This window comes from Lissotriton vulgaris, chromosome 12 (assembly GCF_964263255.1).
Source record: "Lissotriton vulgaris chromosome 12, aLisVul1.2, whole genome shotgun sequence".
NCBI classification, from domain to species: Eukaryota; Metazoa; Chordata; class Amphibia; order Caudata; family Salamandridae; genus Lissotriton; species Lissotriton vulgaris.
In genome coordinates this window covers 243,713,854-243,739,706 of record NC_141700.1, presented here as the reverse complement: position 1 = coordinate 243,739,706, position 25,853 = coordinate 243,713,854, and the positions used below count along the sequence as shown (strand labels likewise).

The 25,853-nt window shown below is 46.9% G+C and overlaps 1 protein-coding gene and 1 pseudogene across 1 annotated transcript in view; one reads left to right on the top strand and one right to left on the bottom strand.

Annotated features, from left to right (window-relative positions):
- The window catches only part of LOC147673861 (uncharacterized), a 1,240,526-nt gene that overhangs the window by 163,360 nt on the left and 1,051,313 nt on the right, over positions 1–25,853 (top strand). The gene's annotated exons all lie outside the window — the stretch shown is intronic.
- LOC147673863 (uncharacterized) lies at positions 345–6,016 on the bottom strand (annotated as a pseudogene).

Here is a 25,853-nt window from a genome sequence, read left to right as displayed (position 1 = left end):
AAAATGGAAGTGCGATGCAACAAAATGGAAGATTAGAGCATTGCATGGAATCGAGGTCTACATGTGATTTAGCACGTGTAAAATGGCAAATGCAGTACATTCCACCCCTTGACCTTCGATTCACCCATCATACCCCATTGGTCTAAATACCATGGATCTGGGACGAAAAAGGGAGAAAAGATTAGGAATGCATTGAATGCAACAACATAATGAGATAAAAACACAAATAATGACTATAATAACACCCAAGATATACCGAAGCTGTCCAAAATTAGGCAGCCTCCCAAACAACCAATCCCACCATCCTTGGTCAACGTCTTGGGTAACCCCTTTCACTAAATCTTTCAAAGCATTAATATGTGCATGGATAGTCGTAGAATGGTCAGATAAATTAAAACAACATAGCCCATCAAAGTCCTCGCAACCGTGGTTATGTTTTAGCAGCAAATAGTCCACAGCTGCCCTATTTTGCAAAACAGCTTTTCTTGTTCCTTGAACATCTAATAATAATTCAGCTAAAGCGGCAGAAGTGTGATTGAGATTCTTCACAATTAAACAGGCAAGCTTAGCAATTGTTCTGGCATTATAAAAGGACAGTCCTGGCACTCCCACTATGGAAAGGGCCAAACTAGTATATTCTGTTCTAGAAAGCAAATCAATATCGGAGTCACAATCCTCAGGTAATTGAATAGCGGCTCTAGAAGAGCGAATATGTGTAGCAGAATGCATGGGAAAAAGCATAAGACTTAATCGTGATAAGGCACAAGGTCCTCCAGTTATGTTAGCTGGTATGTAAGTGTATGAAATATTACCACACGAGAACAACCATCCTTTAGGCAATTTCACATGGTTAACATGGCTAGCGGCTAATACTGTGTGATTACAAACCATATAATTGGTAACATTATTACAAAAACTGTCATGTCGTGACTGACATAATGTTTGTTGATCAGGGGTCAATTGTTTCCTTTTCTCTAGTTTTAATTGGCCACACTTGCCAATCTTGGTAGGGTCACAAGTTAATTGATAGCAAACGTCTCCAGTAGAGATATTGTAGGTAACAATACTTGTCATGTTCCTCCAGAGGCTATCTGTAACCTCCGGGCAAAAGCGACAGTACTCATAAAGACTCAGATGTGTTTGAACATCACTTTCCTCCACTACCCCATCAAAGTTAGTTTGGTTGAAAATGTGCAGAAGCACCTGTGCAGGGGTAGGTACGGCAACAAGACACGTTGATATCATATCAGCTGTACTCTGAAGATTTCTCATACAGAAGTGAGAAGTGTTCAGCACATTCCCGGCCAAGTAGGTCTAGATGTTATCCGGTTGCTGCAACAATGCTGTCATCCGACTCGGGCGGTTGATTCCCTTCGGCATCCCCGGGCCCTCCCGGACCCCTCCCGACACACCCAAACACCGACCACACAGCGCAAGCATCACAGCGGCAAGCCATACTGTGATCTAGAAACAGAAAACAAACTGGTATTATCACTCTCGCAAATAACATTTTTCAGCAGGTACATTTTCCCACTTTTCCTGTCCGGGTTTCATGATGACTAGGATGTTATCCCTGCCCTTAGCGATCAATTCTGCAGGTTCAGGAGGTTTGTTTGGGGACTCCACCCACAATTTTTCCCCTGGGTTCTTGTCAGTAGATCCGAACCCACCCTTTCCTCGCACAGTTAGAAGGGTTGGGGCTGTCCCCTTCATGACATTTCCTCCATACACCGGCATGATGACCATTTGGGCAACACGGTCACCAGGTTGCAAAATCAGATCATTGTTTCCACTGTTCAATAGGATAACTTTAATCTCCCCCTGGTAATCGGTATCGACCACCCCTCCCAGAACCTGGATGCCTTTAAGGGCAAGCCCAGATCGAGGGGCGATTAGCTCGAAATGCTTCTGGCGGAATTTGAACTCCAATTCCTGTCTCAATCAAGGTAATGTCTTGTGGTTGCAATCAATAGAGTTTCAAAGCATGTAAATCAAGACCGGCAGCTTCTGGTGTGGCACGATATGGAGTCAAAGCTCCGGGAGCTGTCTCCCAATACAGAATCGTGTTTGTGGCCACATGGGGCTTAATCTGCAAAGCTGAGGTCAACATGCGCATCAAAGGAGTTTCTGCATCAGCAAGGGGTCAGTTGTTTAAAATCCGCAATGCATCAGACAAGTGATCCCTTCACCCCTTCAATGACCCATCAGACAACTTTTTCAACTGCTCTTTCAGCAAACCATTCATTCTCTCAATCAAACCTGCTGCCTGTGGGTAATAGGGTATGTGATAGATCCATTCAATGTTATGTGCACACAAAAATCTTGCACCATCTTTCCTTTGAAATGTGAACCATTGTCACTTTGGACCTGCAATGGAATTCCGTAATACAAGATCAAAAAATTCAACGTTTTCAGAGTGTTAGACTGGGTTTCTCTCTTGCATGGAAAGGCAATGAGATAGCCAGAATAGGTATCCACCACCGTGCATGCATACTGACATCCTCGACTCATTGGCATCGGCCCGATGAAATCAATTTGCCATATCTGCCCTGGTAGCTTTCCTCTGCCTAACTGGCCTCTCACTACCTGATGAACTGGTCTGTGCTGAGTATGCTGACAAACAGGACAGTGAATGACTGCAGTCTTAATCAAATCTAGGGGAATATACATCCCTCTGCTTTCAGCCCACCTGCTAGTGGCTCGCTCGCCCAAATGTCCACTTTTCTGGTGCGCCCTTTTAGCCATGCCCACCAAGTCAGAATCCTGCGTCTCCACCTCAGCTTCATATCTTCGCTTCTTGGTCTGCAAAGGAATTGCACCAACGCTCTAGTGAGTCAGTCGGGCAATGAGCATCGACATGATAAACTGTAACTGTACTCTGGGACAACAATTCCCAAATTTCCTGCCACAACTCCTTTCCCCAAACCTCCCTATTGTGAATCATCCAATTGTGAGCATGCCATGTGGGAAGCCAGGTGGCTAACCCATTGGCGGTAGACCATGAATCAGTGTAAATGTGACCTGTACCAGGGAGCTTTTGCTTTAATGCCTGGTAAACAGCATACAAGTCTGCAAACTGACTACTTCTTCCCTCTCCAGTAGTTAACAACAACTTTTTGGTCACTGGATTATATGACACTGCCTTCCAATGTCTTTTGGTCACCACATATCTGTCTGAGCCATCTGTAAACCACACATGCTTTTTGTCCTCCGCGGACAACTCGGAAAAAGGCCCACCCCATTTCACCGGGGACTCTCGCACTTTAGGTACATCTTGCAACATTTCTGCATCTGCTATGGGAGTCTGCGTCACTTGCTCATGCAGCACTGCGGTCCCCTTAGCACCAACTCGTGCTCTGTCTTGTATGTACCACTTCCATTTTATGACGCTAGCCTCCTGTGCATGCCCAATCCTGTGTGTCTTGGGTGAGCTCATCACCCATTGCAGGATAGGTATCTCAGGTCTCAAAAACACATTGTTCCCTAGGGTCAACTGCTCGGTATCCACCAGAGCCCAATAACATGCCAACAACTGCTTCTCAAAAGGAGTATACCACTCTCCAGCATCAAGTAATTTCTTTGTCCAAAACCCTAGGGGCACTTTCTGTCTCCCCTGCTTTTGCCACAGGCTCCAGGTTGCATATTGATCCTGGACAGTTACATTTAAATCAATGCTTCCCTCTCGTATGGGCCATAAATCCAAGGCACGCTGTATAGCCTCCTTCCCTGACTCAAATGCATGTTGCTGTGCCTCCCCTCACTCAAACTCATGCTTCTTCCGCGTTACCTTGTACAGAGGGGCCAAAATCTGACTCAAATGGGGAATGTGCTGCCTCCAAATACCAAACAATCCAATGAAGCGCTGCGCTTCCTTCCTGTTTTTTGGCACTGCAAGCTCTTTGATCTTTTGCCTCACTTGTGGCAGCACTTCCCTGTGTCCCTGATGCCACTGAATGCCTTAAAACTTCACACTCTTGAGAGGGTCCCTGCACCTTCTCGGGGTTACCACCCACCCTTTACTTTGCAAGTGCTCTACCACTCTGTCTAGTTGAGCCTGCACCTGTTCTTGGGTCTCTCCTTGAATCAACACATCATCAATGTAATGATAAAGTTGGACTCCAGAAATAACTGACACCTCGTCCAAATGCTCTGGCACCAGCTGGTGACAGATCGTGGGACTATGTAAATACCCCATAGGAAGCGATTGAAACGAGTACTGCCTACCACCCCATGAGAACGCAAATTGTTCCTGGCACTCAGGGGCAATTGGAATTGTGAAAAAAGCATTGGCAATATCAAGTGCCGCATACCATGTTCCATTGTGTTTCTTAATTTTCTCAATCAAAGTGATGGTGCCTGGGACCGCAGCTGTCAACGGGGGTGTATGCTTATTAAGCTTGCGGTAATCAACTGTCATGCGCCAGCTTCCGTCCGGTTTGCGCAAGGGCCACACGGGGTTATTCCACGCCGTGGTAATTGGTCTCACCACCCTGCCTCCACCAACTCCTGAATGGTTGCGGTAATCTCATCATGTCCCCCTGGTATCCTGTACTGCTTTATGTGAACCACTTTTGTTGCTTGGGGCACCTTCACTGGGGGAATCTTCAAGTGCCCCACCCTCACAGCAGCCACTGAGAAGTACTGCTTTGACCCAAACTGATAGCATCCGTCATCTAAGTATAGGGTCATACCTTTCAGATTGTCAATGCCAATAATGTACTCAGGAATAGGCAGAATCAAAACAGTGTATGCTCTCTTGGGAGGTCTGCCAATTTTCATTTGAATTACCGTTTGCACTGCTGGTGTTTCCTGTCCTCCCAAACCTGTGATAGTAAAAAATTGTCCTTTACATTGCCGTGGATTGCCATGTATCAATGTGGCCTTCGCTCCGGTGTCTACCAAAGCCCGCACCTCCTGAACATTTCTATTTTTCCAAGAGATCGCAACCCTCACATGTGGTCTATTATCTTTGCGAGCCCATCCCAGGACCGGAGCTTTGCCAATTTCCTAATCTAATTTTTGTCTGCGCAGCTCTGCATCTGCCCGGTGCAGGTCCCGGCGCAGATCTGAATATAATGTTGGGTAACCCTCAGGGAACAACTCCTCCTCTTCCCGGTCCCCATCTGAATCTGTGCAATCTCGGTCCCAACCTTTCTCTTTTGTCATTCTCACATGAGATTCCCTCTCTCTCTCTCTCTCTCTCTCTCTCCTGACCTGCTTTTTCAGGCTTCTCCTCAGGCTCTGATTCCCTGCAACTCACTTTCATGTTATCTTTTCTATTCACATGCCTACTCCCCTCCTTCCTGTCCAGTCCTCGCTTACGATACATCTCCTATATGCTTTTGGTCTCAATACCATCAATCTCACTTCTTGACACCCCATCCTTTAACAGCGCCAAAAACATATCACGTCTGGTCACTTGGTTGTTATCAGTACGGGACTCTGAGCGTGAAGCTCTGTCTGGCTTGGCCCATTCCCCAAGCTCTCCCAGCTCACGGACTGCCCCGACTACTTCCCCTATGGTATTGCCAGTTTGATTAATTAACAAAGGCATTATCACTGCTTTGTATGCAGGGGGCGCCAAACAAATGATTTTGTTCCACATTGACACAGTCATCAACTGACACATCAAATTATGCGCCTCACCTACCAGAACAGCTAACTTCATCCCCTCCTCCTTAATTCTTTGTGATGCATCTCTTAGGGTGAACCATGGTTTTTCATTCCCAGGCCAATCTGAATCTGTGGGGTACCTGTGGCCACACCCCCGGGCAGCTAACTGCAACAGAGTTGTTTGATCATCACCATGGAAAGTCCGAAAGTATCCCTGCACAGTGGGATCAGTACTGAGAGTACAAAATTTGGCAGCATCCCCCTCATCTAACATGACCCCAGAAGCGCCGTGATCATAAAGGCGCACCATCCAAGCTAACAGCGTCTCACCAGGTTTCTGTCTAAACCTCGCTAAAAGGTCACTTATTTCTTGCTGGGTAAAATCCTCCAAACTATTTAACATGACTCCATCTGGGTTCCCTGAAGCGATTTGAAGTTTCCGTCTTAAAATGGGCTGTGCTTCCACTCTCTTAGCATTTTTGCCTTCCTCGTCCTTCCCCTCCTCCTGCAAGGGCTGCTCTCCTTCTGAGGAGAATTCTGACTATTCCCAGATATTTGAGTCCCAATTTGATGGGTCAAAATCTAAGCCTGCTTTGGCAATCGCTAAATGAACTTTTCGTTTGCTCACTCGCCCTCTCCTTTTTTTGTATCTGTATTCAGCAACACAGACTACAGCCCGCTCTGCTATCGTCTGATATGTTTCTAACTTATCTTGTAATAACTTATTCTGACAGGAAAGCATCGTAGAAAGATTCTTAGCTTCAATAAGTTGTTTTTCTAATCTCAACTGTACTCGCTGTAGAGATAAACATTTGTCTAAAACTTGACGGTAGGCATGTATAAGAGCCCAACCTCTGCTACCCACTGTACATAATTCTTTTCCTTTCTCCACAGGAAACTTCTGTAAACAATTTAAAACATCTTCTGGCATTGCTTCGCCCAGACAGTCAAACCATCTCTCACTTAATCCTGCGCTTTTAGCATACTCACGCGCCAGCGCGGAGCACGGCGTCGCCTCCCATCCAGGAATTTGCATGGGGGCTAAAGGGATTTCACTCGGTGCCAAAGAACTAAAACCACTTTTTGTCTTTTTAAATATGTTTCTCCCCGCGTAATTTATGAATCCTGACGACTACGCCAAAATGTAGTGCTTTGCCCACAATTAATTGATATTGAATCCTAAGGTTCAAAGCACTTGGAATTCGCATGTTTCTTTTTACTGTACTATGCTTAACATGTGTATAATGAATTCTATGGTGTTTGTACAAATGAACTCTATATTTTATCTTTTTTATCAATGTTTACCTTGTATCTTTTATGGCCTCAATGATCGAAATAAAGAATTTTTTAATTGAATTGAAAAACATCGCAGACAGTATAGGAGTGAAGCCTTTAGTAGGTTGGTTGAAGATCTGGACCAACGAAGAGGTGGGCCTGACTAGGTTGGTAGTACGGGATTGTCTCCCTCTGGAACATGTGCGGAAATCCCATGGCTGAAATACGTCAGGGACTCCTTTGTCATCCTAGGGCACGTAGACTTATTTCACAAACCTGAGAAAATAAAGTTAAGAGATATAAGCGATATTAAAACACTGTTCCCAATGTATGCGATGGCACAGCGAGAACCTGTTGAACTGGGGAAACACTCAGTGAGAGATTATATTTTAGTTAAAACGTCACATGGCATAGAACCTTATCTAACATTTATGACTAATGCCATGAACGTTTTTTGGTAACCCGTTTTAGACTAAATTATATCCACCACTTATTGGCAATACAGGCAGTTGTTATTATAAATTCAGAAGATTGAGGGCCCTGCCACTGCGACATGAAGTCTCCGCAGGACACACTTCACCTAGTTTTATTATTCCAGTACTATGCCTACCCCAGGAAACTGTTTCTGAAAGAGATGTTAAGACGAACTAGATTCAGGCAAGCTCGGGTAGCTTTTCTGTTTTTAAAAATGTCAACTGATGTTTTTACCCTTTATTGTGTGACAAACGTTTTAAAGACCGCTTTAAAACTACGAATAACGTGGGGGGACTGAGTACATCAATGAGGATATGCATAGTAGGTTAAGGACTTTCCACGGATGATATTATATTTTAGCCCATTTTAGCAAAGCTCTATTTCTGTGAATCATTTTTTAATGACTGTTATTTATATGCTTTTATGGTTTGTTTATCAAATCGAATAAAGATGATTTATATATATATATATATATATATATATATATATATATATATATATATATATATATATATATATATATATTCGCCACATTGTTAATTTCCACGGGGAAAAAAAACCTTTGGCCACACCAGGAAACTTCGTTAAAATTGCCTTTATTCAGATGAAACAAGCGGTTTGCGGCTCAGTCCTTGACATGTTTCATTCCGCCTGGAACTTTTTCAAAAGGTAAGCCTCGCTCTGTGTCACTCCCCAGTCCGATGGTTTTTATGCAGTTCATTTGCCTCCAATGGCATTTGTTTGTGGAATCACTTCCTGTTTGAGATGCATTTTGGGACTTGTGGTCGTGTCTTACTCCGTGACCCCTTGATTCACAGTCCGATTTTTCAATTATTTCTAGTCTTTGGGGGTCTCCCTCGGTGTTGTTATTCCAATTAGCTGTGTTTTCCATACCCCCGTCGTGCTCATGAATCAAGGAGTCCGTTTCAATTATTTATAACCCTCCAGTGGGTAGAGCGCTGCGCAGTTGTTATGCAGTACTTGAGTTACATCAGCTGGACACGGAGCTTCCCTGGGTCAGTTTGCTTTGGAAACTGACGCCCAAACCAATACCGAGGTGAGGTCCTCGGCGGCACCAATCTCCCTTCTTCGGTTTTGCCGACTTCACACGTGTTGGTTCAATGCGGGAGATTGCCGGCGCTCTTGTGGTGGTGTTAAGCCTTCGGCTGAACCAAGCCGATATATATTCGCCACATTGTTAATTTCCACGGGGAAAAAAAACCTTTGGCCACACCAGGAAACTTCGTTAAAATTGCCTTTATTCAGATGAAACAAGCGGTTTGCGGCTCAGTCCTTGACATGTTTCATTCCGCCTGGAACTTTTTCAAAAGGTAAGCCTCGCTCTGTGTCACTCCCCAGTCCGATGGTTTTTATGCAGTTCATTTGCCTCCAATGGCATTTGTTTGTGGAATCACTTCCTGTTTGAGATGCATTTTGGGACTTGTGGTCGTGTCTTACTCCGTGACCCCTTGATTCACAGTCCGATTTTTCAATTATTTCTAGTCTTTGGGGGTCTCCCTCGGTGTTGTTATTCCAATTAGCTGTGTTTTCCATACCCCCGTCGTGCTCATGAATCAAGGAGTCCGTTTCAATTATTTATAACCCTCCAGTGGGTAGAGCGCTGCGCAGTTGTTATGCAGTACTTGAGTTACATCAGCTGGACACGGAGCTTCCCTGGGTCAGTTTGCTTTGGAAACTGACGCCCAAACCAATACCGAGGTGAGGTCCTCGGCGGCACCAATCTCCCTTCTTCGGTTTTGCCGACTTCACACGTGTTGGTTCAATGCGGGAGATTGCCGGCGCTCTTGTGGTGGTGTTAAGCCTTCGGCTGAACCAAGCCGATATATATTCGCCACATTGTTAATTTCCACGGGGAAAAAAAACCTTTGGCCACACCAGGAAACTTCGTTAAAATTGCCTTTATTCAGATGAAACAAGCGGTTTGCGGCTCAGTCCTTGACATGTTTCATTCCGCCTGGAACTTTTTCAAAAGGTAAGCCTCGCTCTGTGTCACTCCCCAGTCCGATGGTTTTTATGCAGTTCATTTGCCTCCAATGGCATTTGTTTGTGGAATCACTTCCTGTTTGAGATGCATTTTGGGACTTGTGGTCGTGTCTTACTCCGTGACCCCTTGATTCACAGTCCGATTTTTCAATTATTTCTAGTCTTTGGGGGTCTCCCTCGGTGTTGTTATTCCAATTAGCTGTGTTTTCCATACCCCCGTCGTGCTCATGAATCAAGGAGTCCGTTTCAATTATTTATAACCCTCCAGTGGGTAGAGCGCTGCGCAGTTGTTATGCAGTACTTGAGTTACATCAGCTGGACACGGAGCTTCCCTGGGTCAGTTTGCTTTGGAAACTGACGCCCAAACCAATACCGAGGTGAGGTCCTCGGCGGCACCAATCTCCCTTCTTCGGTTTTGCCGACTTCACACGTGTTGGTTCAATGCGGGAGATTGCCGGCGCTCTTGTGGTGGTGTTAAGCCTTCGGCTGAACCAAGCCGATATATATTCGCCACATTGTTAATTTCCACGGGGAAAAAAAACCTTTGGCCACACCAGGAAACTTCGTTAAAATTGCCTTTATTCAGATGAAACAAGCGGTTTGCGGCTCAGTCCTTGACATGTTTCATTCCGCCTGGAACTTTTTCAAAAGGTAAGCCTCGCTCTGTGTCACTCCCCAGTCCGATGGTTTTTATGCATGATATATATTACCTACTGGCGGTCGCCAGTCGGTAGTTATAGTTAGGATTATTTTCAATGCAAAATCTCAACATTCTATTGTGAATAACTTTGGGGCCGGTTGAGGAATCTGCCTGAAAATTTTCTCAAATTTGCCTCGCGGCGCTCCGGTCCTTCCCTGCAAGTTTGGGGGGGGATTCGTCAAGCAAGGGCCGAGATAAAAGGGGGCTCCCAAAACGTGTTTTCCCCATGTTAATTTCCATAGGGCGGTCGACCTCACTTTTAGCCCGAACGGCTGAATGGATTTCCACCAAACTTGGCAAAATTGTAGGGACTGGTAGCCCGATGTGCCTTTGCTATGTCTCAAGATATGTGCTCCAGTGGATTTTAAATAATTTAGGTTAAAAAAAATATATATATATCTATAAGAGCTCCCCAGTACGCCCACCGGGGCGCTAACCAGCGCACTACGCGAGTTCGCGCGCGGAAAGCTGATTGGCTCTCGGGTGTCTGTCAACATTCCAAACAGTCCGGAGCGGCCGCCATCTTGTGTCTCGGTAGGATCGAGACACAAGAGGTGGCAAAAACAAAGGGGAAAATGATCCTAAGGGGGCAGAGTAGACCCCCCCTGACCCCCTAGGTTTGATGTGGAGGCTATAAAAGGACCCCGCGGGGCAAAAAAAAATAAATCTTTTTTTGATTTGTTGTTTTATATTTTTTTTATGTTTTTTGAACATTTTGTACTTTTTTTGGCTTTTATGAACTATTTTATATTTTTTTGTTATTTTTATGGGGAGAAACAAAAAACAGGGAATTGAAAATGGCTCAACTGGAGGAAAAAATTAGGTTTTTTGGGGCAATTGTGGTTGTCACCAGCAAGGAGGATGAGCTTTATGCTCTGCTCACCATAGGAGATGGTCTTACCACAAAAAATACATGTGATCCTGAATTCACCAAACCGTGGTTGTATGCAAGGGATCGTCTCCCTTGTCTCTGGTCCCAATGGAGTGGGTTGTTTTCGTTTGGAGGTGCTGGGTGTAGATTGGGGAGGGTTGCTGGCCAGTTCTCTCACCTCTGCGGCAGCATAGTTGTTCGGATGCTTGCGCTGCATGTGCCTAATCATGGTATTATTACCAAAAGAATATTTTTTGTTTGGGTTCCCCCTTGACAGTTCAATGCCACAGATTTGGCAAGTCACCTTGGGCGCATTGACTTTCTTCTTGCCCTCTGGGATAGAAAAAAACTCTCATACAATGTGCTGCCTTGGCCTGTATGGGGCATTGTCTTCTGGCAGCCACCTCCTCCCCTCCTCCTCCTCCTCCTCCTCCTCCTCCTCTTCTTCTTGACCACCAATGTGATGTTGTGGTGGTGGTGGTGGTGGTGCAGATGCTCCAGCTGCTGCTGCTACTGTAGCCATTTTAAAGTACAAAATATTTCTGATTGATCTCCAAACAGGTCTTCCTCAGTCAAAGGACAAAGTCAGAATAAGGAAAAAAGGTGGGGGCTCATCATTTGGAAAAAGAAACTTTCCTGAACCAATGAAAAAGTGTTATTTTCAGGTCACATGACCAGGGCTTTCATCATTTGGAAACCAAAACTGTTTTGCACCAATAAAACGTGTTATTTTTAGGTCACATGACCCGACGCGCTTACGCGACGCGCCCCCGGGTGCGCCCGGGGGCGCGCCATGGGGCGCGTCGCGTAAGCGCGTCAGATGCTTACGTTGCGCGATCGTATTCGCTCGAGTACTTCCGGGTGCCTCTCAGGCTGCCCAAACAGACAGTATTACCAACAGTGGGCAAGCCGCTCCCCCCTGCCCTCGAGTAACACCGCCCACACAGGAACTTCTGCTTTCTCGCCGTGCGAGAAGGCAAGGCAGAAACAAATGGTAGTTATAATCATTGGTAATAATAACTACCTTTGTTTGCCTTCTCGCACGGGGAGAAAACAGGGGGGGCGGCACCCAAACGCCCCCCATGGACCAGCCGCCGCTGCTTACGTCAACTACATCCTCAGATTAACTTTCCTCTTAGGTTGCTTCCTACCTCCTAGATTTGAACATGAAAGTAGCCATTTTGGTCACAGAGCTGGAAATTTACCAATTTCCAAAAAAGGGGTACTGTTCCTAATGCAGGGTGCAAAAAGTCACCAAATGCATGAGGGTGAAAAAGTCACCCATATGTGAGAAAAGGAAAATAAAAAGGAAAAGAGAAACAGAATCCCTAGGTAAGGGGACCCACAGAAAAACAGGGGAAACATTTTGTGTCCTCTGTTGCCCTCACACACCTCGAAAGATGTCATGCTTCATCATCGGGCAGTTGCTCCTCGTAGGGCCGGCGCTGCAATTCCCTACGGGTCCCCCGAAGGGTCTCTTTGTCGGAGATCTTTTATAGGACTGCCGGATGGTGCATGCGGGTGTGCAAGGGTGGTGGGTCAATTGAGGGAAATAAAATGTGCATGCAAGTGTAAAGTGAAATTCATAATGGGTAACCATGCAGCAAGTGTTTTAATCATGTACCCTGAGCAGACTCAACTGCTAAATAAAATCTAGCCCCAGTGGCATACTATGCCTGGGTATAAAAAGACATAGGTCAACATGTTTCGCGCCTGCGTCGCCTTAAGGGTCGTTGGCGCTTCGTCAGGACCAGAATTCTAAAAGGTAAAGTGCACGTGATAAACGAGTTAAAATACCCTCATAATCGATCAGGGCGGGCAGTAACCTGTATACCTCTCAGGGTTCCCAAACAGACAGTATTACCAACAGTGGGCAAGCCGCTCCCCCCTGCCCTTGAGTAACACCGCCCACACAGGAACTTCTGCTTTCTCGCCGTGCGAGAAGGCAAGGCAGAAACAAATGGTAGTTATTATCATTGGTAATATTAACTACCTTTGTTTGCCTTCTCGCACGGCGAGAAAACAGGGGGGGTCGGGCCGCCCCCCATGGACCAGCCGCCGCTGCTTACGTCAACTACATCCTCAGATTAACTTTCCTCTTAGGTTGCTTCCTACCTCCTAGATTTGAACATAAAAGTAGCCATTTTGGTCAGAGCTGGAGATTTACCAGCCTTCCAAAACAGTTCACTTGGGTGGGTTTTTATAGAAGATCGGTATGCAACCTTGAGGTAGACATGCATAAAATGATCAGGCTTGCACTCTGGTGGGCAAGTCTGAATCTTCAAAAGGGCTATAATTTGGATGTACTCATTCATCTCCTGTTCACTCTTGGTAGTCTTTTATTTTGTGCCTTCCTACAAGAAATACACAACCTGCAAAATCGTATTTAGTATTGGGGTAATTAACAAATGATGGCTGGGACACAGAATGGCTTGTAATGTTTTGTACAGTTTCAGGGGCGTCGCTTCAATAGATGCAGCAGGTGCAGTGTGAGTTGTATCGAGAGAGACCATGGTTAATTTGTAAAAGCATAAGTGCCGGGGCTCTCGTAAAGAGGCAGCTTGCACCAACTACTAACCATGAAAGTGGAGAGAGAATGTGGTGTAATGGCCAGAGCTGTCGACTTCGGAGGTGGGGAACCAGGTTTGAGTCTCAGGCGTCGGCTCAACATCCTGTGATTCTGGGCAAATCACTTATTCTTCCTGTAAATGAATGTGTCCTTAACAGGTGCTCATGAAAAGCGCCAGTGCTGAGCACCTGAAACCGCAGGCTCAAATTAAGCACTGCCTAGTGGCCCACTGAACCCTGAACCCTGATTATTGCTGTGTTATACATAATTCAAACAGCAGCCATGGGTCCATTTCCTTCCTAGCATTAGGGTTCATGACCAAAGGCTACCCTGCTGTGCAGTTCCGTCACTTCCATGCTGGCTGAGGATGTCTGTACTTTTCTAAACAGTCCTAAGTACATGTACGGTTCCCTGTATATAAGCAGTGAATAATCCAGTGTGTGCTTGTTTTGTCTGCTTCCTCATTTAATGACAATATAAGCCACGTTCCACGAAGTGTTGATTTTCATTATACTTGATATTGCTTTCCAAAACTGAAAACGTTCTGACTAGAATATCTGATTGCTCCTTTAAAAAGTAGTCCATTTTTTAGAACCACATCTTTGCTACTGGGTCACAACTACACCAATGCAAATCTGAAAAACAACATATTTTTTACATAGTGAAAAAGCTTATGGGTTCCACAGCTGGGTAATAAAGCATATGTTTTTAAAATAATTTTGTCCATCAGCATGGGCCTGTCCCTGCCACATTCTGTGAGATACCTGTGCAAACATGGTCAAGGGTAACGGCCGAAGAGTGTCGCCCACTGGCGCTCAGAGCCAGCAGGTGAAAAATGAAATGATATACTATAATTGTTTATTTTTCATTTACCTGCTCTGAGCCAGTGTGAGTGTGGGGGGGGGGTGGTCCAGGGCCATAGGAGGGGTAAGGAGGACTGGTTTGTGCACTTATAAGAGCGCATGGGGTTGTTTTTTTTTTTTTTTAAACCTTTATTGTACCTTGCAATATTACACAGCCATTGGCCTACAACTCATAGGGCCGGCCGCAATCATGAACTGCTGGATACAATGCACCAGGGTAAGGCTTCAAACTGGTCATAGTGGTTAGAAGAAGAATGACAACTGAAAGGCAAATTGAAAGGCACATAAATAGCGATGAGTTGCTAATCAATAGAGGTTTTAGTTTTCTATTTTTTAGAAAAACAACAAAAAGAAAAACAACAAAGAAATCACATTGCGGTCATCCATGAACAAGTAGCGTTACATTAGCTGAATGTAAAGGCGTTCCCTTGTGCGTACCACTGTTTACACCCGTTGAATCAAGCACGTAATGAAAGGTTGGGAATGTCTAGGCTTTCTTGTACGTAGCTTTCCATGAGTCCCACCCTTGTCTTCCCTCAATTCCTATCCTCTGGGTCCCGATCCCCTTCCCCACTCCTGTTGTCCTCGTCCCCTTATAACACTCTCAAGGCTCTTCAGTCTTCCTCCCCCTCCTCATCTGATTCTAATGGGTCCTCCTCCGGCAGAGGCTCACAGATTTCCCCTCTATACACATTCAATGGGGTCCAGATTTTGTTCCATTTCCCTGGGCATGCTCGGCTTAAGTATACTGCCCTCTCTGTCACCATCATCCTATCCATATTCATGCACCATTGTGTTTTCGTTGGTAGTTCTGCCACCCCCCAGCGCTGTGGGATATCCCGTTTGGCCACTATCATGCCCAATGTAACCCAGAGTTGGCCATATCTGGACAGGTCGTTTGGTCCCCATACGTTTAATAGACATTGTCGTGGCTCGGGGATGAGAGAGGTCTCCAGGATCTGAGACACAGTGCGCATTATTTGCCTCCAATATTCCTGGATGCGTGGGCAGTCCCATAATGTATGGAAAAAGGTACCTTCCTCCCCACAGCCCCGAAGACAATAAGGGTGTTGTGCTCTGTGTATGCGGTGCAGCATTGTTCATGTGTAGTACACTCTGTGTAAGACTTTGAGCCTCAGTCTGGCAGGGATGGCCACCTCCCTTGGGGACGCAAGCGCCTCATTCCATTCGTGTTCGTCCATTGCGTTTACGTCCCCCTCCCATTTATCTTTCAATGGAGTCATTGGGTCAGGCAAGTTGTAAATTAGCTTGCGGTACGTCAGCGACGTCGCTCGCTCAACCATAAAATCCGTGAGGAGACGATCCTCAATCGGGGATGATTCTGGTATTCCCTCCCCAGGAGGGATGGCAGTGAGTAATGCTTGACGTATCTGAATGTAACAGTAAGATTCCTGTGGTCCCAGTTCGTACAGTTCCCTCAAGCGGTCAAATGTTACAACCTCTCCCCTTTCCCATAGGTCTCCCACCGTGGATATCCCTATGGTGTCCCAGTGAGAGAAGCCCTTGCTGTGTCTCAGATTCCCCAAGGCACGAGAATCCCAGAGCGGGGTAAGCTTAGTTATTTCCCCTTTCCAGCCCAACGCCGCTAGCTCCGTATGCCACAGCGCTGCAGTGAGTCTCGCAGGTCCTACTAATTTTCACACTCGGCGTTAGTCATAGAGCGGGGCTAGCATACTGTTGGTGCCTAATTGTGCCCTGTCTGCCTGGAAAGCCGGGTCGGTCTGCGAGACATGGATCCATTGAACAATGGGCTTGAGTTGAGACGCCCAGTAGTATAGTTTGAGATTCGGCAGCGCGATTCCTCCATCATACCATCCCCTGTGCATTTTGGCTTGCGCAATACGCGCCGGGCGGTTGCCCCATAGCAAACCAGATACAAAGGCTGTCACCTTCTTGAAGTATCCTGGAGCCACTGGATACGGCGTGTTCTCCAGTATATACAAAAAACGGTGTAGGGACATAATTTTGTAAAGCGCCGCTTTACCCAGCATCGTTAAAGGCAATCCCGCCCAGAACTTGACGTCTTGTTTAAGCCAGTCCATGGGTGGCGCCAGATTCTTTTGTGCAAACTCCGTTGGGTCCATTGTAATGTGGATCCCCAAATATTTAAAGGAGGAGCCAGCTACCCTTAAGGGGCATTCTGTGCCTAATGCCGGGACCGGGCCTTTCAAAACATATATCTCTGATTTATTCCAGTTTATCGTGTACCCTGATATTTTGCCATGGTCGTCACAGAGGCTTAGGAGTGCTGGCACTCCACACTCTGGGTCTGTTAAGTACACCAGCATGTCGTCCGCATAAAGGGAGAGCCGGTCCTCCCACCCCTCTTTCCAATGTATTCCTTTAAGTAGTGGAGTTTGCTGTATCAAATTTGCTAGTGGTTCCAGGGCGAGTACAAAGAGCAATGGCGAGAGGGGGCAGCCCTGACTGGTGCCCCTCCCCAGAGGGAACGTTCGCGAGATATGACCATTCGCAACCACATGAGTGACCGGCTTCGTAAATAGTAGTCTGACCCACGATATAAATTTCGAGCCAAAACCCAAGCAGGCGAGGACCTCAAACAAATAGTTCCATTCTACTAGGTCGAAGGCCATTTTTGCATCCAGGGCCAGTATGACCGCCTGATCGGGGATCATGTCTGCCCTCGCCAACACCCCGTGCACTCTGCGAAGGTTCCTTGCCGTGTTTCTGTGAGGCATAAATCCCGTTTGATCCGGATGTATAAGGTCGGGCAGATGTGCCATCAACCGTGTAGCAAGGAGTTTGGCCAAGATTGTAACCTCCGCATTCAGCAAAGAGATAGGGCGGTATGAGGAGCAATCCTCCTGCGGCTTCCCAGGCTTGGGAATCGCTACTATGGTAGCTATTCTCTGGTCGAGCGGAAGTTCGCCCCTCTTTAAACATTCTTCATACATGGCTAGTAGGTGTTCACTTAGCTTCTCCGATGCGGTCTGCTACCACTCTATTGGAATGCCATTTGGTCCGAGCGCTTTGCCGGGCTTTAGCGCTCGTATAGCCATTTGTATTTCATCCCTGGTTATGTCCGCATCCAAGTCAGCTGACGCTTCCGGTTGCAGTGTCGGGGTTTCTATCTGGTCCAATGCTGCCCTGGCCAAGTCAGTGGATATATACCGTTCGGGGGTGTAGACTCCCTCAAAGTGTACCGCCAGTGCTTCCACTATCTGTTCAGGGCTTGATTGAATCCCACCTAGGCTATCCCTCACCTGCTGGATGCCCCTTGAGCTATCCCCCCTCTCTTATCTAGCCAGGCTAACAACTTTCCCGCCTTATCCCCCATGTCATATATCCTGTTCTGTGTGTCAGTTATTTGGCCCTTCACCTGATGCCGGACGTTATCGTGTATAGTTGTTGTTGGAGTGAAAGTGTGTGTGCCGTGTCTGGTGTAGGATTTGTCTCTGTAAAGTTGTAATGTCACGAAGAGCCAATTCGAGCCTGGACAGCTCGGCTGCTTTTTCCCTTGTGTGGCCCGTGATCGAGTTCATGGCTTGCCCCCGCAGTACCGTCTTCTATGCTTCCCATATAACCTCCGACGAATTCACGGAGGAGACATTTTCTTCGAAATACTGAGTTGTCGCCCTCTGAAGAGCCTTCCTGACCTTCGGGACCTTGAGATATGCTGCTTGCATGGGATAAATACGTTTACGAGACTTTTCTTGAGTAGATATTGTCAGGGTGATTGGAGAGTGATCCGATATGCCTCTAGGGTGTATGTCTATGGTATCTACGTGTTGTATGCCGTCACCTAGCGCTAGGAAGTAGTCAATCCGTGATAGACTGTTATGAACCGTGGAGTGAAATGTGTACTGCTTATCCTGAGGATGGACATGTCGCCAGATGTCTACTAGACCCATTGCTGTTAGGAATCGTTGAAACCGGGAAGGTCCCCCAATCGGGCCCTTCGCTGGGAATTTGTCGAGTTGTGTGTCTATTGTGGCGTTAAAATCTCCTCCAAGAATTACATCTCCCTCGGGAAGGGACAGCATAAAGTCACTGAGCGCTGGAAGTTTTATTGAGTGAAGTGACGGTGGGATATACACCGATACCACATTAAGAAGTCGTCCCTCCCATTGTCCCTGTACGGCTGCGAAGCAACCCTGCCCGTCAGTCTTTGTGCCCAGGGGGATGAATTGCGAGGACTTCTTAATCAAAATGCCAGTACCCCGGGAGCCCGAAGAAAACTCCGAGTGAACTATCATCTTATATCCTCTCCTGTCCAAGACCTTGGATGCCCCCCCTGTTAAGTGCGTCTCTTGCAAAAGTGCTAGGCTAGGCTTTTGCCTCTTCAATGTGGTTAATACCAGGCCACGTTTCACCTTGTCCCCCATACCTCTTACATTCCATGTCAGTATTCGTAGGGGGGAGCCACGTGAACGTGACTCGGCCTCCTCTGCACTACGTATCAGACCCTCCACCATTTCTAGTCATGTAGACGTGTATAAGTGTATCCAGGTGTTGGACCCGGACCCTTGGCTTCATCCTATCAGCTAGAGTATTCATCCGTAAAAGTCCATTTCTCGACCGTCTTTGTGAATTTCTAACAAACAACCAACAACCCCCCTCTCCCTCCCCTTCCCTGCCTCTCTGCTTAACGGACCTTCAACTGCCCGCCTCCCAAACTGAGCAGAGCGCTTTACCCATCCCAAAACCTGAGTACTTGTGCGTTGGGGGAGAGCGTCTCCCCGGGCAGGCGGCATCCCTGCTCTCCTCAGGGTCACCCAGGCCAGCGTCCAACCACGACTCTTATGCAATGTTAGTCAATAAAAGGAGTCAGCGTCCATTTTTCTTGTGGGCATTCTGTACTATTCCCCGCCGCCAGCCTCAGTTAGTTCATGTGTCGGCGACTTGCTCGCGTCTCTTCTGCCTGATGATTGTGACCCAGTTCGGCTGTCGACGCGGTGTCCGTGGTTCGTTCTGTTGGACCTACGCGGAGGTCCCGCGGTGCGCCAACCCTCGAGCCAGTCTCTGGCCGCCTCCGGGAGTCAAAGAACCAGACCTTTTTGTCGGCGACCACCCGAAGCTGGGCCGGGAACAGCATTGAGTAGGGCAGCTCTTGCTCTCGCAATGTCTTTTTTACTTCCAAAAATGTCCTCCTCCGTCGCGAGACCTCAGCCGTATAGTCCGGGAAGAAATATATTCTTGAGTTTTGAATTTGGATGGCTGGTGCCACTCTGGCCGCCTGCAAGATGGTGTCACGATCGCGAAAGTTAAAGAGTCTCGCTAAGATCGGTCTTGGCGGGGCCCCAGGTTTCGGCTTCCCTCCTGGCACTCTATGTGCCCTTTCCACAGAAAAAATGTTTGAGAGGCCCTTGGGATTAAGCTGGTTCTTATTCAGGTCTTCCACATATAGATCCATAGCACCCGTAGCTTTCGATTCCGGAACTCCTAGGATACGAACGTTGTTCCTCCGGGAGCGTCCTTCATGGTCGTCCAGCTTCTCTTTGAGAAATTTGTAATCCGCCTGCAGTTTCTCCATTTCCACCTGCAGATCCGACACATCTTCCACCAAGGATTTGGTTACCACCTCCACTTGCTTCACCCTTTCACTCATTTTCTGGAGGTCTGCCCGAATGAGTGTTACCTCCGTTGCTGTCGACCCCACCGTCGCTTGCACCTGGGCTAGGGCACTTAGCACATCTTCCAGCGTGGCTTTCTTTGCACCGTCTCCCTCTGTCCCTTTACCTAGTGACTTGCGTTGTTCCGAAAAGGGGAGAGACTGTTTTTCATATGCAAATTTGTCAAGCTTAGCTTGGGTGGAATTATGCTTAGGCCCCCTGCCCGCCATTGTGACACACCAAGAAATTGCTCACCGTCGAGCGCAGCTTGTGGTGGAAGTCTGCTAGGTGTGTCCCCGAGGAGAATGGTCGATGGGGTCGCTTGGGTTTCAATTGTACCTCGGCTAGGAGATTGTTCCCCGTGTCCGAGTGTAATAATTGGGCTTTCTGGGCTGGAGCCCCACGGGTGGGTTTATACCTCCTCCCCAGTCACGTTGCTGATAGTAGGTTCCGTTTTCGGGCCTGCTGAGACCTCGGCGCGGGCCGTCTAGTCCGTTGTTCGAGGGAGTTTGTGCCCGGAATGGCGTAGGCTATTCAAAATGGCGGCGTCGGCGCACTTTTTTCGAGCTTCGTTTTCCGTTTGCGTGGCCGCTACCCGCAGTGCTGCGTTGTCTTGGGACGAACACCCTGCCCATGGAAGGTCTGCGGGGACGTCAGAGTCTTTACCGCCGTTTTCGCTCGAGTCGTTCTTCACTACGAGCACTTCCAGTTGGTGAACACCGCCGAGCCCTCATTTCCACCCGGTCACCGCTTCAACCAGCGCCTGTTGCTTTCCGTGTGTCACTAGGCCTCGTTCGGGTGTCGTCTTTTCCACCACTTCCCGGTGCGCCGCTGCTCCGAACCTTCTCTGCTGGGTGCTGTACGGTCACTGGATCCGGGGCATCCCGTCTGAGTTTGTTGTTGAGCGGATAGGCATGCGGATTGATGCGGGATGCCGCCTTACTCCGGGAGCCCCTCTAGTTTGCTGCCGCCTTCGTCGGCCGCTAGCCACGCCCCCCCCGAGCGCATGTGTTTTTGGCTGGACGTCTCAGGCCAGCTGAACACACATACACACTTAGGTTTCTCCAACCAGGCTGTATTGAATAGCCGGGTTGGAGAAACAGCACAGACTCCTGTGGCAGAGACGAGCATCAAATAAGACCGCTGAGGCCAATCCCCGCTCTGCTCTTATAACATGAGAGCAGAGCGGGGATTGCACATGTAGTCTCTGGTGCTGTCCCAGTGTCTGCTGGGACCAGGATGCAGCAGAACACTGAGGCGTTTGGAGCGATGCAGCCGGCAGCTTCAGATAAGTGGTTTTGTTTCTTTTAATTATTAACCCCCGAGTTCCCCCGCCAGCGCTCCCCCCTCCACCCGTCACTCCACCTCTTTGTTGTGTCGGCCGCCACTAAACAGGGTAGTCATTTAGAAACAGAGACATACTCACTAAACAGAATGTGTGCCATTCTAAAATGATTAGGAAAACTCACTATTATTTCTCCAGCTTCCACTGGTACAACCATCCCCACGCATTGTCATTGATTGTGCCGGGTGCACCTTTTAAATGGTGTGCTGGGTGCAAACAATGACAATGCGCCCTATTACGATGTATGTGTGCTCCCAGTGTATTCATGTGAAAATACCGCTCTGTGTTTCCACACCTGCACTTTTAGAGGGGATTAGATATCCCCTTGCAGGCGGGTCACACGCATGCAAGGGGTTGTCTAGGGGGTCTATAGGACCCCCTTTTTCCCCTCTAGAGTGCTGCTTTCAGGGGGCGCACTCACAGTGTGCCACCTAGAAGGTGGTGCACTGTGAGTGCACCACCTTAGAGCTTCTTTGCCTCTGCACCCACGTCTGTTATGTGGCGCAGAGGCAAAGGACTTCCTTCATTTGCTTAGGGCACGCCCCTAGGCAAGTGAGGGAATGCCCCTGAAGGTTGCTTTAAGTGCACCAGCGCTATCGGTATTACAGAAGGGGATTCACAAGCGTCTGTACCCCCTTCTGTAATACCAAAGTGCACCGGGGCACGCAAGCTGGATGCAAACCCCTGTTGCGCCCCCGGGGCACTTATTGTAATACGGCCCCAGAACAATAGACTTGACAATTCAGGTGTTGGGAAGAGGTGCTCTCAATATTTCATCCCTATTCCATGGTTCCTGTTGGTGTCTGGCCAATAGCCTCAAAGTGGCTAATGGGAATAAGGCAAATGCCTTTTGCGTCTGCAGCTTTGAAGTTGATGAATTTACTGGTGGACTGTGACTTCTGGTCTGATCAGAAATCCTTGATTGGAGTAAAGGCATTGTGTTGACTTGAGCAGTTTCAATCACTTCTGTTCAGTTGTCTGGTCAAAGGCAAGCCTGTACTTCTAGCTCCTCTCCTGCTCTGAGAGCAGAGCTGATAGTTCCAACTTTGAAGCCCTTCAGAATATTGAAGGAAGTCAGATCACCTACAAGCTTTGCCTTCTTTGTCTTACCATTTTTGTGGCTTAACAGAAGTATAAAAAAAAAGCAATGGTTATAGCAGTAGGTCTGTGGGACAAAATCTATTGCCTTTACCAATGCTTGTTGATTGCTGCCTGCTCAGTATCCCTCCCTGATTCACTCCCAACATGTTTTCCCCGGTTTTCTTCCCCCTTATTCTCTTTCCATGCATTAACAATTGACTGCGGTTTCTCTCAGGCGAATAGATTGACTATTGATTCTGTAAATTTAGTCTACGATGTGTTACTCGCGAGGGCTAGAAGCTCGGCTGTCGCTTCTTCAAGGCACGGGGTGCTCCATTAGTCCTAGAAGCAAAGATGATCTGATGAGCTGCCAGTTACGTCTTGCTCATACAAGACACGAGTATTGTCTAGCTGTTTCACATTCATGGGGATGGTGCAGAGGAATTGGTGTGTGGGCCAGCAAGGTGCAGCAGGTCACATACCTGACTCCCCTGTTAGTTAACCTTTACAAGCAGAGACCAGGCACACCCAGAGGCATGGGCAAAATGGGCTCTGGCCCAGGACCCCAGCATTTCAGAGGGGCCCCTGATAGAACCAGCTGTGTTCTGCAGCGAGTCTTGCTCTGATGACCTTGAATAATTCTTAAACAGATTTTTTTTAATGCCGTTTTCCTTTCATTTTTTTTTTTTAATGTTGCAGATGTGTGAGAGTCTATGACATACATTCTATAGACAAATGTGTTTGTTCCTAGCAAAATCCATAAAAAAAGTTTCTTTTAGATCAAAGCAGGACTTCACATATGGCAAATTGGAGGGTTCACAGAGATTATTTGCAGTACTATTTGTGAGCTGCTGCTGTCTTACAGTATCCCTGAATATTAGCCTGTGCACTGTCAGTGGCCTGTCCAAAGAGGGCATGAAAGCGATGAAATTGGATCATAAATTCACAGCTGTTCCAAAGGAGGCCCCAAAATACGTTTGGGGCCTCCCAGTGCACAGCATCCCCATGCCTCCCATTCTAGAATCCTCCTCCAGTGATCGTGTGCCCCCACACTGCTCCCAGTGCTATATTCCAGTGACTCCATCCCCTGCAGGCTAAAAAGAGACCAATGCATATTTTTGATTGAGAGATGAACTTTATGGGGTATACTTTTATTTCTGGATGTGAGGCACCCTGAAAAGGACATTTAGTGTGTTTTCAATCTTACAACTCTTGTACATAAATAATAGCTATTATCTTATATGAAAATGTGTAGAATCCCAAATTTGTAGAGTATTTTGCTGATCCTAGGCAGAGTCCGTGAATGCTAAAGAAAGGATTCCAAATTTCAAAGATTGATAGGCCTGAAAAGTGCATTTACAATTTTAAAGCAAGTCTGCAGCAGCATGCACGTTTCAATCATTTGACAACATAGAAAAATGTGATCACATTGTTTCAAGTGAGTGCAGCATTGTTTAGACTAAAATATGGCCTCGACTGGCTCCCCGTAAATAAGAGGATCACTTTCCGCCTCCTAACCCACGCACACAAAACACTTTACGAACTTGGACCCGAATGCCTCAACACACGACTGTCCTTCTACACCCCCTCCCGTCAGCTGCGATCCTCCAACCAAGCCCTTGCCACTGTACCTCGCATCAACAAAACCACCATGGGAGGTAGATCCTTCTCCTACCTGGCAGCTAAAACCTGGAACTCACTTCCCACTCACCTTCGCCTTACTCAGAACCACCTAGCCTTCAGAAAGGAACTTAAAACTTGGATTTTCGACAAGTAATCCCCCACCCTGCCTCAAGCGCCTGGGTATGTAGCGCGCTATATAAATCTCTTGACTTGACTTGACTTGACTTGCTTATGATCAAACAGGAAGTGTCGGCTTGCATTTGTGACTTCGACTATTTTAGTATCTCTTTTAGTATCTCAAAAAAACAGTGGTCCCTAATACCATAAATAAAAAACCATAGTTATAACAAGACGGCAATTTAATTGTGAAGTACTGTAAAAATAGCGGTGTGGTGGTTGCCAGTGAAACAAGTGGTAAGTGCTCTTAAAGGTGGGAAAGGTGATCATTGTGCTTATCATGTAAACAAGAACAGCACTGTCCATTCATTTAAAATAGGCAAATGGTAAGGGTTAAGGACCCTGTTTTAACATTGAGAAGCCAAACCATTGAGCCATGCCTGGGATTTGAAGCTTGGCTTCCTTAATGAAGAGTCTGAAGAATATGTGAGACCTGTTAGTAACTTGCACCTGAAATAGCAGACACATTGTTCAGCTTAAAGGAAAGAACGATGCTTACTGCACTGCATTCAAAATACTGCATTGTAAATTGTGGCTTCCTTACTGCTGTTGGAAATAATGGGCACATTAAGTAAAATGTACTCCAGTGCTATGCAAAAGTGTGCAAACATTTGCGCGTGTGCAAACATTTGCGCTGAACAATCGGTACGATAATGGTGGGTGCACTCATAACTGGTGTTTTACACCAACCGACAACTTCAAAAATTGCATTTTTTGCTCCAGTTGGTGTGTTCAAATATCAGCTTTGCACCTAGTCATGCAACTTACTGCTTATACCTGACTTGCTTATTGCCAGCTAGGCAGGTTGTCTGCAGGTGTATGCTTGGAGGAGTAACAGTACGTATGCATACTTCAGTGCAGATTTAGGAACAGGTGCAAATTTGAAAGCTGCACAAATCATAACATAAATCCGTGGGGAGTAATTTGGCTACATTTTAAGAAAAATCTCTGAATCGGGCCTAACATTGTGTGATGAAGCTGAATAAATGCCTATTGATGTGCGAGCGAAATTGGATATTTTATGAAAATATTGAGCGTCAAGTTCATGAGGGCCTGAGTCCCGGATAATGCTAGGCGCAATACTCCTCTCTAGGTAGAGGAGGCAGACAGAGGAGGTTGGCTGCACAGTTAACTCAAAGGACACCCTGCAAGAAGGAGAGAAGACACTTGCCTCTCAACCTTCTAAAAAAAGCAGATGATTTGAATTTCTTCTGTATCCGAGACGAAGCCCTCTCTGTGACAGGTGAAATGTGCGGCAGGTACATGGCGTTCAGCTGCGCCAACCTCGCAATGAATATGGATAGACCTGTCAGAAGTGATTACTGCCAGCCTGATTACAGACAGAGCCATGCCTCGAAATACAGCGAAGGCCCTTAATGAAGTGTGATCAGGGAGCCGCTTCCAGGATCCTCCACCGCAATCAGGTCGGAGGGCTGGCAAATAATGAGCCAAGGGGATAAGGCCTGCTGTTAAGAGGAGCTGATTTATTAATATGATCCTGAATCTGGATTGAGGAACTGTTAGTAAAACATAATGGCAGTTGACATTGAGGATTAAGGAAGCAGTCAAAAGATGTTTTATTCAATTTTAAGTTGTATACTTAATGGATCATTTTCTGTGTCTTGCACTAAATGGTACATTCTGACATTATCTATTTTAATTAAT